This window comes from Heptranchias perlo, chromosome 37 (genome assembly GCF_035084215.1).
Source record: "Heptranchias perlo isolate sHepPer1 chromosome 37, sHepPer1.hap1, whole genome shotgun sequence".
NCBI lineage: Eukaryota > Metazoa > Chordata > Chondrichthyes > Hexanchiformes > Hexanchidae > Heptranchias > Heptranchias perlo.
This window is the reverse complement of record NC_090361.1, coordinates 2857388-2876787: the sequence shown is the minus strand read 5'-3', so window position 1 is coordinate 2876787 and position 19400 is coordinate 2857388. Positions and strand designations below refer to the sequence as shown.

The 19400-nt window shown below is 44.9% G+C and overlaps 1 protein-coding gene across 1 annotated transcript in view; it reads right to left on the bottom strand.

Moving 5' to 3' along the window:
• Positions 1–19400, bottom strand: part of LOC137304234 (voltage-dependent P/Q-type calcium channel subunit alpha-1A-like) — a 503508-nt gene that overhangs the window by 361903 nt on the left and 122205 nt on the right. The window lies entirely within an intron of this gene.

Genomic DNA, 19400 nt, shown 5'->3' with positions numbered 1-19400 from the left:
AGCTTAGGAGTTTAAAGCTAGTAAGTTTAAGATTTACCCCCACCCCCAATTGGTAAATCTAGGACTAGTTCGTTCCTCCCCCCTTTGTAATTTTCATAAATTATTTTAAGATATGAAGAGAGTAAAGGCCTGGGTGTTTCAGTCGATTACAACAGCTTCCTTTCACTTCTGGTTCTGCAGGCCTTAAGAATCTAACTGAAATTAATTTGGAACCATCTCAATCCAGTTGCCAGCGTCAGTAAATTTGACACAGCATTGCCTGCAATTCACCATGAAATTGCCAATCTCACACAGCGGAAAGCTGGTGTGATAATTTCACACTAGTATAATGGGGGGAGCTTTTCAAAGGTTGAGAATCAGAGTACATTATAGGGTAATGCAGAGGGAGCTATACCCTTCATCTACCCTAAACCGATGTTACGTATGGCCTGTGGGCACTTGTAACTTTTTACACTCAATGTCAGTATCAATTCCTTGCATTTATGTCCACCCCTCCCCCCAAAAATAGAGTGAATAACTTTACAAAACAAAATGTTCAGTAGAATAGCAAGCTTGCTCATCTGGCCTAGATACAAAATGTTTCTAAGGCACATTAAATTCCCCAAACATGAAGTGCTGACTGGATCTTTTTTGACACAAGTGTACATTAAATAGGTTTGGAATAGACAAGCTGCAATATTTTACTGTGAAGCCTTAGCTGAGCTCTTTCTTCATTTCATCTACTCAGTTTCTACATAAGTTGCTGCAAAAAAAAGGATGACGTACTGTAAATAATTAAGGACGCAAACTCATTTATATCCTGCGAGAAACTCTTTATGCTTGGGCAGAACAATCACAAATTAGGTCACTTCTAAAAGAGAGACAGACGGCTACAAGTAAAGTGAAGCATATGGAAAATGCATTCAGAACAAACACCACAGGAGATGCTCCCCCTCGTGCTCTACAACCGTCAGACATTAACGGAGATGTTTCACAGCGTGGCAGCGAGCCCCAGGGGGTGGCCTTCAAAGCAGAAATGAGAGCAACTGATTAATCATCATTTTATTTTCTCCCTCCTCTATTTTGAAGGCACTCACTCATGTTGCCATACAGTTCCACGGGTGCCCGCACCTATCACTGCTTCACCAAAATGGGCATTCTTTGTGTATGAACCTAGACAGCGAATGTCAGCAGGCTACCTAACTATGGTTGCGGGGTGGGGGGGGGGGATGATGGGAGGTACACACGTCCTCACCCAAATTCTACACACATAATGCATTTCCAGCAAAGTGGGGGTAGGGGTTAAACCATAGAAATCAGGCACAGGAAGCCTGGCTGATCTTCCCTCTCCCTAGCCCAGGGTCACTGAGGCCAATTGTAGCAACCCACTGTTGTACTGGCTGAGATCAACTGGCTCAACAGAGACCAAGGATGGAATCTTCCTGATCTGTGTAGCTCAGTAACAGGCCAGGTGGTGTATTTACATACTTAGCTATCAGAGGAGCCAAAGTTTTGACACTATTCATTTAATGAGTATGGATTAACCCCTTGAAATAAGGGGCTCGATATTAGCAGGGCGGCGGGTTCTCAGCGGGGGGTCGACTGGGCACGTGGGTAACGCGCCCGGTGAAATCAGTGTGCTCCGCACGCAATTACAGGATAATTGGAGCTACTTACCTTTGCTTCCAGGTTTCCCGCTGGTAAGCTGCGCAGCGGGCGGACTGCGCATGCGCAGCAAGGTCTGTCAGCTGGAGGAGCCTATTTAAAGGGGCAGTCCTCCACTGACTGATGCTGCAGAAAATAGGAAAAATTACAGCATGGAGCAGCCCAGGGGGAAGGCTGCTCCCAGGTTTAATGATGCCTCACTCCAGGTATCATTGGATGGGGTGAGGAGGAGGGAGAGGACAGAGATCTTTCCCCCCGGCGGGCGGGAGGAAGCGGCCTGCCTCTGCCACCAAGAAGGCCTGGCTCGAGGTGGCAGAGGAGGTCACCTGCACCACCAACATATCGTGCACCTGCATACAGTGCAGGAGGCGCTTCAACCACCTAAGTAGGTCAGCCAGGGTGAGTACACTTACTCATTCCCCTACACTCCGTCTGCCACATCACCGCCCCCACCCCACATCTCCTTCTGCACTGCCAACACTATTCTATCACATCACCCCTCACACCAACTCAAACCTCATCTTCATCTTACCTGCACTTACTCACCTGGCCAGTAGTCATCCCACCACTACCACTCAACCCAATCCTCATACAATCTCATGGCTGTAACTCATACTCACCCTCTGATGCATCTCTTTCACGGTCAGCCTCACTCAACCTGCCACTACCTGTGCTGCAGCCACAGGGCATGCATCACATATGTGCAGTAGGAAGCGTAAGGCAAACGTGTCGTGAGCATGAAGGGTGTTTGAGGGTTTGTCATGGTGTTTACCTATATTTAATTTCTGATCAACTCACATTACATATTATATTGTCACCACTACTGCCACGTCTTTGCGAATCTTGTCTGGTTTGTGCAATAATGCCCTTTCCTGAGGATCACTATGAAGATCCACAACTCATGCCACCCACTGTGTCACTGCAGAGTGGGTGTAGGCGTATTTGCAGGGCTCTTTTGTGCAGACGATTGAGAGACGTCGGCGATGTCCCCGGTGGCACCCTGGAAGCATGCGGAGAAGTTGTTGAGGGCAGTGGTGACTTTGACAGTGACAGGTGAGAAGACAGTGCTCGGGCCAGCCGGGAGCAGCTCAGCATGAAGGAGGCTGCAGATGTCCACGACTACATGTCCATGGAAGCTGAGCCTCGGTCTGTAGACCCTATGGAGAGGGTAGTGCCCTCTGTGATGCATCTCTCTCTGCGGTTGCCCTCCCTCCTGCTGTGCCAGTGGATGTGTCACAGCACTGCGTTGTGGAGCTCCACGTGTCAGAGGTGGACGGCGTGGCCGGCGAGGCCGGTGAAGCTGTTCGCCCTCCAAGGAGGTCATGACTGCAGCTACGGCGGCCCCCATCCGGAAGATGTACATTTGAGGGGGCCCACAAGGTAGGTAAATGTGTCTGGACACCGGGGTGAGTGTGCAAGTTTATGCATTTGATTGTTAGGAGGAGGGTGGTGGAGGCCAAACTTTGTCCAAAGTGACAAAGTGGCCTCCTGCAATGAGTGAGGGTCTCCCCCCGCCACCTGTCAAATGGACCTTTGCAGCTGCCACAGGCTAATGGCTGCAACACGTCCATTTTAACTGGGAGTGTTTCCCCCAGTAAGGGAAACAGTCTCAGTTAATTGCAAGATCCGATCCCTCCTAAAATATCAGGTCAATCAGGTCTGTAAACAACCTGAAGTACCTGTTCAAGTACTTTAAGTGGCACCCCGCCGGCTTTAATTGCCGGCGAGAGTCCCACATGCGGGGGCTGCGCGCACATGTGAGCACGTCACTGGGGAACCCGGAAATGGGGCGGGTTGGAGCCGGGCTCCGGACCCGCCCCAGGAATCCCGGATTTTCGCAGCCCCCCGCCACGAATGCACCCAATCGCGGGTGCGAAAATAGAGCCCAAGGGGTCCAAACGTTGGGGTCTTACCTATTGTTGAGAGTGCATTGACACAGTGGATAATCTGGTATGCCAGAAGTCGTTGGGTTGAAATCACGCTGTGTGATATTAGTAATTAGCACGCTAACTAGTTCAGAAGAAACTCTTTCGAATGCAAGTCGAACAAAAGCATTAATTGATTAGGTTAAAGAGGATTAACCCAGTCATTAAAAAAAGTGGACAGAAGAACTTCATACGAGTGTAAAACACACTAGTTACTAATATTGCACAGTGCAGTTTCGAACCCTTTTGCTTGTATACAGCGGACATGGCATTATTGAGTCACTGACAACATGATTTACTTATATTTAATAATTTGAGGTTCAGGGTACAAACAAAATAGCTTTGTCCCCTTCTCCAGGTCCCACAGTGCACGCCTTCTGCAGTCCAAAGATCAAGCGAATCAACTATTCCTGGTTTTCAAATCTGCTTATAAAGTGTCTGCTGGGAATTGTATGGCATTGGCCTGGGGCTGACTCTCCAATCCCCCCACCCTCCCAATGGAGAAGCACTTGGCAACCACTGGACTCTTCAGCACATCAGCAGAGGAGGGGTGAGACTGGATAACTGATGGTGTGGGGGGAGAACTGAAAGAGCAGAATTCCAGAGGTGAGGTGAGAGTGACTGCCCTTGACATCAAGACAGCATTTGACCAAGTGTGGCACCAAGAAGCCCTAGTAAAATTGAAGTCAATGAGAATCAGGGGGGAAAACTCTCCAGTGGCTGGAGTCATACCTAGGACAAAGCAAGGTGGTAATGGTTGTTGGAGACCACTCATCTCAGCCCTAGGACATTGCTGCGGGAGTTCCTCAGGGCAGTGGCCTTGACACAACCATCTTCAGCTGCTTCATCAATGACCTTCCCTCCATCATAAGGTCAGAAATGGGGATGTTCGCTGATGATTGCACAGTGTTCAGTTCCATTCGCAACCCCACAGATAATGAAGCAGTCCGTGCCCGCATGCAGCAAGACCTGGATAACATCCAGGCTTGGGCTGATAAGTGGCAAGTAATATTTGCGCCAGACAAGTGCCAAGCAATGACCATCTCCAACAAGAGAGAGTCTAACCATCTCCCCTTGACATTCAACTGCATTACCATCGTCAAATCCCCTACCATCAACATCCTGGGGGTCACCATTGACCAGAAACTTAACTGGACCAGCCACATAAATACTGTGGCTACAAGAGCAGGTCAGAGGCTGGGTATTCTGCGGTGAGTGACTCACCTCCTGACTCCCCAAAGCCTTTCCACCATCTACAAGGAACAAGTCAGGAGTGTGATGGAATACTCTCCACTTGCCTGGATGAGTGCAGCTCCAACAACACTCAAGAAGCTCGACACCATCCAGGACAAAGCAGCCCACTTGATTGGCACCCCATCCACCACCCTAAACATTCACTCCCTTCACCACAGGTGCACCATGGCTGCAGTGTGTACCATCTACAGGATGCACTGCAGCAACTCACCAAGGCTTCTTCGACAGCACCTCCCAAACCCGCGACCTCTACCACCTGGAAGGACAAGGGCAGCAGGCACATGGTAACGACACCACCTGCACGTTCTCCTCCAAGTCACACACCATCCCAACTTGGAAATACATTGCCGTTCCTTCATCATCACTGGGTCAAAATCCTGGAACTCCCTTCCTAACAGCACTGTGGGAGAACCTTCACCACACGGCTCACCACCACCTTCTTAAGGGCATTTAGGGATGGGCAATAAATGCTGGCCTTGCCAGCAACGCCCACATCCCATGAATGAATGAAAAAAAAGAACAAAGGCCCAAAACAAACATACCACCACTCTGTGGTGCTGAGAGTCATTGCTTAAAATCGCTATGCCACTGTCTTTCAAGGCTATTTTTAGTCTATTACTTCTCCCCTTAACAACCAAGATAAAAAAAACTGATAAACCTATGGGGAAGAAATTCCAGGCTGCATGGCACAAACATATCACAGTAATATGGCAATCAAGTTTTCTTTTCTAAGAGAGCACCCTGCGATTCTTTCAACCACACCCAATGGAAAGCTTCTTGAATGCGACAACACCTCTTTGAAGTTGCATTATGCTAACTGTGTCATTAGCAAAAGGCAACAAACAGAACCCAGGGTGCCCTTCCAATAAGGAAATGGAGCGAGAGTTGATAGGAGCTGGTTACAGAGCAAGCAAAAGTTGCCAGCCTGCCTTTTCAGTGAGGGAATAATGCCAAGCAGAGGGGAACCCGAGGAAGAGGAAACAAACTAGCAAATTGGCAGAAATGATTTGAAACTGTATTACAGCATAATAATTCTGCAGAAATCAATAGCTCTGATCAAAATGAATATCACAGATGCAACACAAATAACTGGTTAAATCCAGTTCTACATTATTCAAACAGACATTATTGGCACGGCTTCCCGATTTAAAGGTTCACTCTCTTCACAAAATCAGGTCAGATTGAAGAGGACCCTTCAGCCCATTTGATCTCATCCTTTCACAGTATCAACCCTACCATTTTCCCATTGCTGCTTCTTAAATAAATGCAGCGTCCTGACTTCATCAACCCTTTCTAGCTTTTTATCAACCTCTGTATGGAGAAATGTTCCCGGACAACTGTCTTAAATTTCTCCTTCACATCCCTGATCCTGTGCCCCTTTGTCCTACTGCCCTGGCATATCTCAAATTATTTTTTCACATTTACTCTCTCCATCCCATTAAGTATTTTATATATCTCTATAAGATGCCCTTCTGAGACTTCATTTTTCGAGGCTGAAGGGTTCTAAGCTGACTTAGCTCCTCAGAGCTCTTTCTTCTACCATCATGCATCAATCTTGTTGCTTTCCTCTGCACTGCCTCTAGGACTTTTTCATGAAAAATCTTTTGGCAAACCTTTATTTGCTTGCCAACATACATGATGACAAAAATCACATCACATGAAAGTTGTGTCATAAAAATGATGCCCAACTCAGAAAAAGTTTGCCCCAATATATCTTCATGAAGATTTTTCACCTTTAAATAAACAGGTCCTCTGGGTTGCAGCACCCCCCCTTCTCCCTTAACCTGATAGCTCAGTTGGTTAAAGTATTCTATGACTTATGCTGAGTTAGCTGATCTCAGTCAGAAGTTTGGCGACGGGCTTTGGTAATGCCACCCACAACCACACAGTCTATAAACACTCACTGTCTAGGCTCAGATGTGAAGAACAGCCACTTGGGCAATTTCAAGAGAGTGGAACTGCACAGCCACATAAATCAGCATCCTCAGGAAAGGAGGGGAGCAAATGCAAGGGAAAAAAAATAATTGGACCTACTATTAATGCAGAAGATTTGGCCAAAGTGCCTGAGTGTACTGCTGCTGTATTCCTTCATAGGTGTTATTTGCACCTGTAGGATTGCCTACATTAGACCCTCACCATTCAATGAAGTCACTGAAAACAACGCTTGGATAATGGGTCAGTGCCTTGTAATGGCTTGGCACGCCTTTGAATGTTCAGTAATTCAGTTCAGGGGAGGGAAATTTCAGTAACTTGAAAGTGCAGGGGGGAGGGGGAGGCAGCAGTATCCTTTAAACCAGGAATATCAAACATTTTATATGGTGGGCCTGATCTGACATCATGGCACTTGGCATGGGCGACATTGAGCAAAAGGTAGTTGGACACACTGGGGTAGAAATTGGTATGCGATTTGCCTTTTTTAAAAATGTAATATATATCAATTTCTGGGCGCAAGATCCTGCACCTAATCTGTACCGGCAGAATGGCCACCTCCACATTGGTCCTCACTCTTCTTAGGTGTCCCTGGCGGCCACCTGAAATCAGCATCTGTTTCAGGACCCTTTAGCAAATAGCCTCCCAAGACTTGCCGGCAGTGCAGCAGGCCCAAATTTGATCCCCGACGTTGGGCAAGCCGCCCGTCACCCTCTCCCTCTCAACCCCCTCCCCACGACTCCCATTCTCACAAACCCTCCCTCCTTGATGCCCAATCTCACGAACCCCACCCCCGACTCCCAATCTCACGAGCCCTCCCCTCTCCGACTCCCAATCTCACGGTCCCTAATCCCTGTTCACCCAGCCCAGCCCAGCCCGGCCCAGCCCAACACCACACTGCTCCCCACCACAAACTGGTCCCGTTTCTGGTCATCCCTGAGAGGGAGACGGCTCTCTGTGGCCGGGTGGGAGGTGATGTCACAGAGCGGGGAGGGAATGCTGTGGCGTGAAATTTAAAAATCCCGGTTCTCCCGGGCTGTTAGAAGCTGCCCAGGAGATTCGTGTCCTATTCCGGAGACTCGGCTACCCTAAGTGCAGAACACCGGGGCTGGCTGAAACTGTTCCATGGGCCGTGTATTTGACAACCCTGCTTTAAGCCATCAGAACAGTAGAACAACAGTGCAGCGTGAGGTTGAGGCCCAAATTTATGTCAAATTAAAACCAGCTCCAGAGAATTTACATCAGCAGGAGAAACAGCAGCTAACCCAGTGAAGGGCTCTGCGCACCCACTCCTTCCATTCACAACACGGATTGGCTCCCAAAAGCACACGAATACATTTGTCTCTTATCTGCATAACTGATTATAATAATTATCTGTTTCTCCACCCTCCCTAATGAAAATTCCTCATCAAACTTTAATTTAGCAAAAAGAAATGTGTTTGCAAAAATATCTAGTTTGAGTAGAGCAGTACCACCTACTCATGAGAATATCATTTGAATATTCAAATTCCATTTTCAAGTGCATGGTGGAAAATATTGAATTTGTGCATGCAGTTGGCAAGAGTGATGCCACATTGAATATTGCCTTCACATTGTGCCTCCTGCCCACGAAATCACAGCTGGCCTCTGTTCATTAACTTCCCCAACAACATGGTTGAGATATGGGAACTCACCACGAAGGGAAGAAAAACCCATGTCCTGCCACTCTGGGGTACAATACACTAAGCCACATCTCACAATGTAACGCTTTCTCTGAAAGGCAAAGGTGTAAGCTGCCTCTACGCAGTGCATGTGATGAATGGGCTACACAGGAAGAGCATAGAGCCCATTCATCAGATTGTTCATAATTTCAGGGTACCATCTACCTGCAGCTAAATTTACATACATAGCACTACATAGGAGGGAGGCGGGGGGAGAGAGAGAGAGAGGGGGAGAGAGTACAAAACCACAAACCAAACTAAAAGAATTTTGGATAAAGTAAGTGATTTAAGCAACAAAAAAAAGAAAATATTTAGATTTTTTCTGATTTTAGGTATTTTGGAAGACAATCTGGATCTTGATTTGAAATAAATCAATCACGTCCTTCCCCCAGTCAATCGGTAGGTAAATGCATTGCCGAGTGTAGTGCTAGGCCATACAGAGATGGCAAGTGCCAGGGTAGCGGTAATAATTTGTACGGTCAAATTGCCCATTGACACTTACTTTCTAGGCTCACCCTTGAAGAGATACTTCAGGGCTGTTGGCATCCAAGGCACGATGCCCAGAATGAGACAACACCTTCACAAGGCAAGGAGTGAAATTTGGAAAATAAAACAATCAGATGCTCCCTTTTTGGGGGGCGATGAGTAAAATGTACCAAGTGTTGGCAGTTAGGGAACAGGAACTAAACAAGAGAACTTGGACAATAAAGTTCACTAACAGATCTCATCTCTACATTCACCTCCCTCTGTGCAATATTTTATACATACATGTGTGTGCGTATGTAAGTATGTATATTATATATATATATATATATTTATAAACAAAGTGAGGATGAAAGTTATTTTATGCTGGTTTCTTCTGACCTGGAGTCAGTTAAGAAGCATTTACCAATCTACAAACATCCCACACCAACAGCAATTAATCTCTAATTTACTTCAGGATGCAACTAAGGAGAAGTCAGATAAAACACACCTCTCTCACTTGCAGACCAGTTCTGAGCTTTGGTGGGGCCTGGGAGTTACTCTCCAGCTCGTCCTCTCATTCAGAAAATTTGGGTGGAACAGGGAGACCACAGAGGATAGACAAGAGAAGTTAAATTACTAAAGAAAGGACCCTTGAGTTCATCCGTCAGACAGAAACTTAGTGTGAGCTAGAGTCAAATCTAAGTCTCAAAAGTGAAAGCACAGCATACTAACTCATTGCACGACCTAGTCTTAATCATCTTAAATACAGCTTTCAAATTGTATGTCCTGCAGAAATATTCATTTCTCCGGTAAACTGAAAGTCAGGGTACTGATAGTGCAGTGAGTTAAGCAGTCTGCCCTTTCACCTTAGTGACCTAGATAGAAAGGATATTATTAAACTAGAAAGAGTGCAGAAAAGATTTACTAGGATGCTACCGGGACTTGATGGTTTGACTTATAGGGAGAGGTTAGACAGACTGGGACTTTTTTCCCTGGAGAATAGGAGGTTAAGGGGTGATCTTATAGAAGTCTATAAAATAATGAGGGGCATAGATAAGGTAGATAGTCAAAATCTTTTCCCAAAGGTAGGGGAGTCTATAACGAGGGGGCATAGATTTAAGGTGAGAGGGGAGAGATACAAAAGGGTCCAGAGGGGCAATTTTTTCACTCAAAGGGTGGTGAGTGTCTGGAACGAGCTGCCAGAGGCAGTAGTAGAGGCGGGTACAATTTTGTCTTTTAAAAAGCATTTGGACAGTTACATGGGTAAGATGGGTATAGAGGGATATGGGCCAAGTGCAGGAAATTGGGACTAGCTTAGTGGTATAAACTGGGCAACATGGACATGTTGGGCCGAAGGGCCTGTTTCCATGTTGTAACTTCTATGATTCTATGATTCTATCAAATGACAGGCCAAACTGATGTGATTATAGTTTCCTATAGACGCCTAAACTAAAAAGGAATAAAGGTCAGATTAAAAGATACAAACTGGGATGTACTCCTGAAAGACACTGTAGTTGAGGGAAAATGGAACATGTTTAAAACCACAGTGTTAAATACAGGGTAATTAGATACCTAAGAAAAATAAATGTAACCACAACAAGCAGACCCCAAAATGGAGTAAAGCTTAAAAGAGGTACAAAAAAGCCCTGGGCTGAAAGTAGCTGAAAAATTCAAGCGCAATAATGGAACATTCAGCTCCAGAACACCAGACAAGTAGTTAGAAAGGAACGTACAGGGCATTGGTGAGGTGGTGGTACTACTACTACTACTACAACAACAACTTGCATTTATATAGCACCTTTAACATAGTAAAATGTTCCAAGACGCATCACAGGAGCGGTTTCAAACTAAATTTGTCACCGAGTCACGTAAGGAGATATTAGAACAGGTGACCAAAAGCTTTGTCAAAGAGGTAGGTTTTAACGAGCATCTTAAAGGAGGACAGAGAGGCGGAGAGGGTTAGGGAGGGAATTCCAGAGCTTAGGGCCTAATCAGCTGAAGGTACGGCCACCATTGGTGGAGAGATTAAAATCGGGGATGTGCAAGAGGCAAGAATTGGAAGAGCGCAGAGATCTCTGAGGGTTGTAGGGCCGAAGGAGGTCACAGAGATAGGGAGGGGCGAGGTAACACAAAGATTGAGAGCAGATGAATGCAATACCTATAATTAAGGGAGACAAATCCAATCCAAGCAGCTGTAAGCCAACTAGTCTAACTCCCAGACCAAGCAAGTCAATGGAACCCAGTCTAAAGATTGGGTTGGAGGAGTAGGAGTATATAAATGATCTCATAAGAAATACTGCACATGGCTTTAGAAGAGGAAGATCCTGACTGACAAGCCTGATTTCTTTGAGAATGAGAAGGAAAAAGTAAACAGTGCAAATCTTATGATATAGATTATTTGGACTTTCAGAAGGCTTTTGATACTGTTCCACATGAAAGACGTTTAATTAAACTGAAAACCATGGCAATTTGGGTTAAAGCATGGAACTGGATACAAAGTTGGCTACAGAATTGGAAACAAAGAGTACTAGGAGGTGCACTGTTGGGCAGGGGAAGGTGTTGAGTGAAGTTCTGCAAGGGTCAGTGCTTGGATCGCTATTGCTTTGTATTTACATAAATTACCCAGATTCTGAAATGAACCACAAGGCTGTCAGATTAGCAGTGAAAGCAGAGGTGCAGTTCTGGATCTGGATCATTTATGCATGTGGGCAGAGAGATAGCAAATGAAATTTAATGCTGACCAATGCAAAGTGTTGCATATTGGATTTAATAATGTGCAGTACAAGAACAAAAAGTATGGCCTAGAATTAGCACAGACTCTTCAGAAAACGATCAAGGAGTAATAGTAGGTTCATTACTGTCACTATCTGGACAATATGCAGAGGCAATGAAAAAGCTTACTTAATGTTGGGATATAGCCAGAAGAGTGGAATACAACTCTAATGAGGTTATGCTGAGGCTGAGGCTGTACTGTGCCATGCTCAGACCATACTTGCAGGTCTGTGCACAGATCTGCTCTGCACACTACAAAAGGGATGTGCAAATGTTGGAGAAAGTACAGAGACGAGCAGCAACAATCTTGCCAAATGTAAGGGAGACGAGCTATGGGGAAAGATTTAAAATGTGCCACAAGGACAGTTAAAGGGGCACCTTGTTGAAATATATAAAATATACTTCAGATAAGGTGAGTCCTAAATATTACATTAAAATAAACCGGGCCAGAGCTCACAAATATAAACTAGTCAAAAATCAATTTAGAACAGACATAAATGATGCTAAATATCTGGACTAATCTGTTCGGCATGTAAGTAGAAATATGGGGCAGGATTTTCCTCTGCCATTCTGCCCCAAAACCGGGCAAGATAGCAGCAGGAAAGGGGAGAGGGGGGGCAGGCGGAAATCAGGCGGTGAAGCCATTCCCGTCTAGTCTTTGATTTCCCTCCATCTGCCAGGACACCCCTTCCTCGTCCACAGCATGCATTTGCCAGTGGAGAAGCCAGGCCCATTTTCTTAGCCAATTTGCTTCCTTACCACCACTGTCTTCCCCAACCACAGAGACACAGGGATTGCCAGGAGAAAGGTGACAGTAGGCCCCAATCCCTAAAGTCGATTGATGGAGGGAGAGGGCCTAGTAGTGGCCTCCTCTACCTCTATAACAGCCCCAATCATCTACCTTTTTAGGTCTTGGTCTTGGCCAAGGCGAGCACCACCAGGAGTTTCCTCTTCCGCAGTTGATGGCCTCCTTCTTGGTAGCAGGGATCATGCAATGAGCATGCCCTGCATATGAAATGACCCCCGACCCAAGAAAATGAATCGGAGTTATAGCGGGATCACAGCAATAGGTAGAAGTCCCACCCTGCCAAGAAAAGGAAAATCCCGCCCATGACTTTAGGTGAGTTCAAAACATAATTGCATGCAGTGCAATAAAACAGGCAGGAAAAGTATTTTCTAATCCTTCAATTCTTCTATGGCCCAGAAATTTGGGCGCATCCATTTTTGGCCATGCGGGGTGGGGGGGGCGCAGGATTCCTGCACCTGAATATCGGGTGTGCCTCGGGCCTCATTAAAATGGAGCCGCCGCGATATCAAAGCTGACGAAGTGTAGTGCAATATCGGGCAACTGCGACTGTCACAGCGGCCCTCAGATAAGTGGGCCCGGGATTGAGGCCAGGGACTAACGGTCAGGACTGGGAGTGGCGACAATTTGGTGGGGGCGGGGGAGCAGCGGCGATCAGTTCCTTTAATGTGGGGTCGGGAGAAGCACACTTGCTCCTTCCGGCTCCAAATTCAGGTAAGTTACTTACTTGCTTGGTTGGGCCTAGCAGCCGACCCCTAGGCCTGGTTTCCCCAAGTGCAGCTGCCACTGGCTGCCTCAGGGCAAACCAATTTTGGAGAGGAGGCCTCAAACAGGTGTTAGGCCCCTTATTTGCATATGCAAAGGTATAATGCCTGTTTCAGGCGTGGGTAAAGGACGCATATTTTTTGTCCTTACTCAGTATGGTGGGCAGCGCACTTCCGGCCAGAAAATGTGCACTCGCTTCCTGCCCGCCATGTTGGGGCCCTAGTAGTCCAAGTAGCACCCAAAAAACAGGTGCTGCAGGGACCAATTTCTAGATCCATGTCTCAAGTAATTAGAGCTTGGGTAGCATCAATCCAACACAGTATGCATAAAATCAATACCAAGAAAACTGCAGCATAATGCAGTGGCAATCTCCACAGTGATCACCAGGATAGCTGGTGTAGGAAATGGCATTGAACTCTGGTGCAGTAAGGGGTGCTCTTTAAGTTGGGGTTATCACATTATTGTGGCAGAGTAGAGGGGGCTTTATCCCACATCTGTCTGTGCTGTATCTGGGAGTGTTCTATGTGGATACTCGATGCAGGCGGTCTTTCAATTTCCAGCACTGACCTTGATGAACACAATAATTCATCAATAGGGAAAAAAATGAAACTATGCTGAATGTGTGTTAGTCAAACTAGGTCATTTATTCACAGAGGAAAACAGTACATTTGGATTTGGTTTTAAGAACAATAGTGTCAAAAATAAAGCTTCATGAAACCTCTTATCCAGCAGATTCAGTATGTGCAAGAGCTGCATACTTTGCCACCATTTCCTCTCCTTCTCAAGTAGCTGAATGAGGCTGAGATACAATTTTATCTACAATGTCAATCCTCAGGTACCTCATCCAAGCAACTATACTTCATACAATAGTCTAGGCAGTGAGTATCACAAAGCTATTCTATCATGGGGGAGATCACAGCTGAGCCTGATCCTGTCCTCACACATAGGAGTCATTGGATAGTGATCAGGAGTGGGATCCCACTCCTTAATATAGGAGCTCCGAGGCCAATTTTAGCAACTCTACTGTCCCTACTCTTTTTTCCACCTTCACATCCAATCCCATACTTTACCATGAATTGCAATGCTTTCAAGTTAATTAGAAGTCTTTCATGCTGAATCGCATCAAAAATCTCCCCAAAGTCCAAGTAAAAAGTATAGTAGGGAATTCCATTATCTGAGTCAGCACAGCCTAGGTATTAGTGCTGGCACCTTTGTACTCAGATAGCTCAATTATACAGTGGCAGTGCATTTATCCACCGAACCTTTGGATGGGGTATGAAAACACAGGAATCAACAGCAGGATGGGTCAGTGAGGGCTGATCTTGTATTGGAGTACAGGGCAGATCAGCAAAGATGGAGCTGGTGTTGGAGGGTGGGACAGACCGACAATGGAACTGGTACTGCAAAGCGAGACAGGTTAGCAAGGGTAGAACAGGTATTGGACAGGGTAGAGTTGGTCAGGCTATTTGGTTAAAAATGTCCTGAACTTCCACCCATTGGGATCTCAGATGGTCCAACCCTCCTTACATAAAGTAGACATCTCTAATTGTACTCATATTTTATACCATGAGACAAAACCTCTGTCACATGTATATTGCATGGCAGAAATTTTGACCCATGTAAATTCTCTGGAGAGTGAATAGCCCAATAAAATGAGCAAAATATCGCATTAACTGGGTTATTAATTTAAATTCAAAGCAACATGCCTTCATTTATCTTTCTTCCTAAACAGAGAAGCTATTTTTTTTCACAGTGCTCTCTCCCCAGCATTTCATCTTGCAGTGGAACCAAGGACATACAGCACTGTCCCAGAGCTCCTGACAGGCCTCAAGCTGCTGGCTGCTCTGCTGGCAGCCTGCGAAACGAATCTGTCATTCCTCAAGAACACAGACGTCAGCAATTTCCAAAAAAAAAGCAGCCAGCTTACACACTTGGGTCTCAGCATTCTGCATACTCCTCTCAGAGCTCTCTGGAATAATGACTTATAGACTGTGGTGTTTGTGACATTCTGCTATACGATATGTAGCTCAACTGATCTGAACTGATTGAGCTCATCAGAAAGAAAAAGGAGAAAGCAAAGCCTATCATTAAGTTCTGTGATATAATAGCAAATGTAATGAAAGCAAAGGGTTTCATTCTTCTGAACAGTCCCAGAGGCGCTCACACAAAAAGAATTTCACATGGTAGTGTCATCACTCAGCTAATTTGACATATTGGTACTAATATGTTGTACGAGGGGAAGGGAAGAAATCCTAGTTAAGCCAATGTACTACATGTATGATAATTTTATGATGCATTTGTGCTGCAATTACTGGTCCAAGACTCGCATCTAAAGTATTAGTTGAAATCAGGCAATATCCTGCTTCGACAGCCTGCCTTGAACTACCCTTCTCCTGCCCAGTAGGGAGCTATGTGCCAACAACCAAGTGCAAAGCTCCTAAGTAAAAACTTAAATGCTTAGAAAGCACTTACAAGAGCGTCCGTACTCTTGAACGCTGAAATTAACTGTAGGTAAATTTAATAACTAACTAGAGTCCAAGGGGTCCACTGAGTACTTTATAAAACTCAGTTTGGCACCACACTGGAGTTATAATGCATGTGGTGTCAAACTCTGCTGGGGTTTTCACACTATTTCTGTCGAGTAGAATTGCAACCTGATTCTTGAGCTATACTGCAGCCACTTTGAACTCTCTTCAGTGCTGCTAAAGTTGCAATATAAACCCATCCTTAATTCATCACCTCAATTTGCTTCGACTGCCAGTTATAGGTTCGTAACCACCAGTACCTCACCCTAGTATTATACAGCTGAAAATATTTTCTCCAGATATGCCGACCATTATACTTGACTGAAATCTTAGTGACAACACTGGCAAAGTTTTCCTTTTCGCCATTTGCTGAGCATGTTAAACTGCAAGAGTAAATGCTGCCCCCAGTAATTTGTAGTTACCCACTCCCCCAATATTATTAATTGGAGCTTTACTGAAAAGGGGTGTCCTGTGCATCACACGACACACATAATATCTGTCCATATCAAGGGGGAAAAAAAATCAAATATCACATTTTTCACATTGGCTTAAGTAACTAACTAAACCATACTGATTCACTGAACTGTAGATCAACAAAGATCCCACAGTAATGTAACCACTTGAAAGGCTGCAATCATATCAGATCAATCAAATCCAATCACATCAGTTCATTTGTTTTTCCATTGTTCAAACCATCATTTTTATTTCTGAGCCATCTGAAAATTCAGCCACAAGAATAACATTTTCAATGTTAGAATTTCTCTTAAAATCATCTGATCTATTATAAAATTGCTTATGGACTGCTTTAAGCCGTCCGTATGTAGCCTCTGCCCCCCATGATCAATTCCTCCAGATGTCACACACTGTCTAATTCTAATACAAATGCTTGTGTCACACTTGAAAGTCAAGTATAGAGAAACAAAGGCAGCATTCAGAATACACAGAAAGCTCCAGGAATAAGAGTATGTGCTGCTTCTCAACCTACCAGTGTATCAACTTACCCAGTATTTACTTATCAATTAGATTTTGTAGCCTTAAAGAGACACACACCTACACTATAAGCAGCCGAATTACACATTGTACAATGTTCCTGACCTTGTAGAAATGTGCATCATCTGAGTGGCCCCATGGAGATTCGCTATTATTTTTATTATATAAATGAAAGTGTCACACCTAGTGCTTTGTTCATCCTGTGTTGAACTTCTGGCCAAGGGTAGCTTAGGACGAAATATTTTGTGTAGAACTTTTTCTCCGCCTCCCCCGTACGATTTCATGATATTCCACTTCAGCGACATCACGTGAACAGATTGCTCATTGATGAACTTCATGATGTTAAAGGAGAGGAAGGAGTTCAGTAATTGGTAGCCTCGTCACAAGATTGTGGGTTCGAGCTTCACGCCAAGATCTGAGCAAGCAATTGAGGTTGATATTCCAGTGCAGTACTGAATTATCAAAGGTGCCAACCATGAGATTTTAAATTAAAGTCCAATCTGTTTGTTCAGGTAGATGTACAAGATCCCATGACACTATTTGAATATCAGGGAGTTTTCCCAGTGTCCCAGCCAATATTCCTCCCTCAACCAATATTACCAAAAATTGTAACTAGTTATTCACCTAATTGTTTCTGGGTTCTTGCTGTGCATAAAATGGCTGCTGCATTTGCCTATATAAGTCACAGCAATCCAAAGTAATTCATTCTATGGGAATCGATTTAAGACATTTGAGAGATGTGATAAGGAGCTAGATAAATAAAAGCTCTTTTTTGTTTGTTCAGTGGTTAATGGCAATGCACACCTAAAATAAGTCGGTTCAGAAATTTCCTACTAATTGCCCCATCTATCACCAAAGATAAGCAGCAGGTAAATTTGACCAGAAGCAACAATTCAGCCAGTTAGAAAACTATTCCATGAGTCTGTGCAGCAGACATTGATGTGCATTTAAGATGAATAGGATTGGATCCTGTTTGTGGTTTCTTGTACTGGTCCCAAAAAACCATTGTAACAGTGGAAACAATTTGAAGGGAACCCCATCAGCTATTCTCACTGGGGACCCAAAAACCCCCAAGACCAGCCCCAATAATATGTCTTCCCTTCAGCTTCCCGTAGCCAGCCGGTTTTAATCATAAAACAAGGTAATAAGAGGTGAATGTACAAATATTTCACATCATCATAACATTTAATTTCCCTTTATATTAGTTAAAGGTTTTTATCTTAGCAGCACAGTCATACACTATATGCTATGAGGCATAACTTTTGATAAAAGTCTCACATAAGAAGTTAATGTGCAAAATTAAAGCACATGGGATTGGGGGTAACATACAGGCATGGATTGAAAATTGACAGGAAACAGAGAGTAGGAATAAATGGGTCTTTTTCGGGGTGGCAGGCAGTGACTAGTGGGGTACCGCAGGGATCAGTGCTTGGGCCCCAGCTATTCACAATATATATCAATGATTTGGATGAGGGAACCAAAGTTCCAAGTTCCAAGTTTGCTGACGACCCCTAGGTGGGATTGTGAGTTGTGAGGAGGATGCAAAGAGGCTTCAAGGTGATTTAGACAAGTTGAGTGAGTGGGCAAATACATGGCAGATGTAACATAATGTGGATAAATGTGAAGTTATCCACTTCGGAAGGAAAAACAGAAAGGCAGAGTATTATTTAAATGGTGATAGATTGGGGAATGTTGATGTACAAAGGGACCTGGGTGTCCTTGTACACCAGTCAGTGAAAGCAAACATGCAGGTGCAGCAAGCAGTTAGGAAGGCAAATGGTATGTTGGCCTTCATTGCAAGAGGATTTAAGTATAGGAGCAAGAATGTCTTACTGCAGTTATACAGGGCCTTGGTGAGACCACATCTGGAGTATTGTGTGCAGTTTCGGTCTCCTTACCTAAGAAAGGATATACTTGCCATAGAGGGAGTGCAGCGAAGGTTCACCAGACTGATCCCTGAGATGGCAGGACTGTCATATGAGGAGATATTGGGCCGACTCGGCCTGTATTCACTAGAGTTGTGAAGAATGAGAGAGGATCTCATTGAAACATATAAAATTCTGACAGGGCTAGACAGACTGGATGCAGGGAGGATGTTTCCCCTGGCTGGGGGGGGGGGTCCAGAACGAGGGGTCACAGTCTCAGGATACAGGGTAGGACATTTAGGGCTGAGATGAGGAGAAATTTCTTCACTCAGAGGTCGGTGAACCTGTGGAATTCTCTACCACAGAAGTCTGTGGTGGCCAAGTCACTGAATATATTTAAGAAGGAGCTAGATGGATTTCTAGACACAAAAGTCATCAAGGGGTATGGGGAGAGAGCAGGAATATGGTATTGAGATAGAGGATCAGCCATGATCATATTGAATGGCGGAGCAGGCTCGAAGGGCCAAATGGCCTACTCCTGCTCCTATTTTCTATGTTTCTAAACTGGGGTCTTCACAGCAATTCCATGGGGTTTCACAACAATCACAACTTCTGTCTGTTTAGGCCACACTTACTGCAAGGGAAGCAGAATCATTTGTCTTTATTGATATTCCAGTGAACAAATCGCAAAATCCTTGCCAGACTTCAAACTCCAAGAGACGTCAAATCTGGAGAGCGAGTGAGCAGGACGTTCAGTGCTG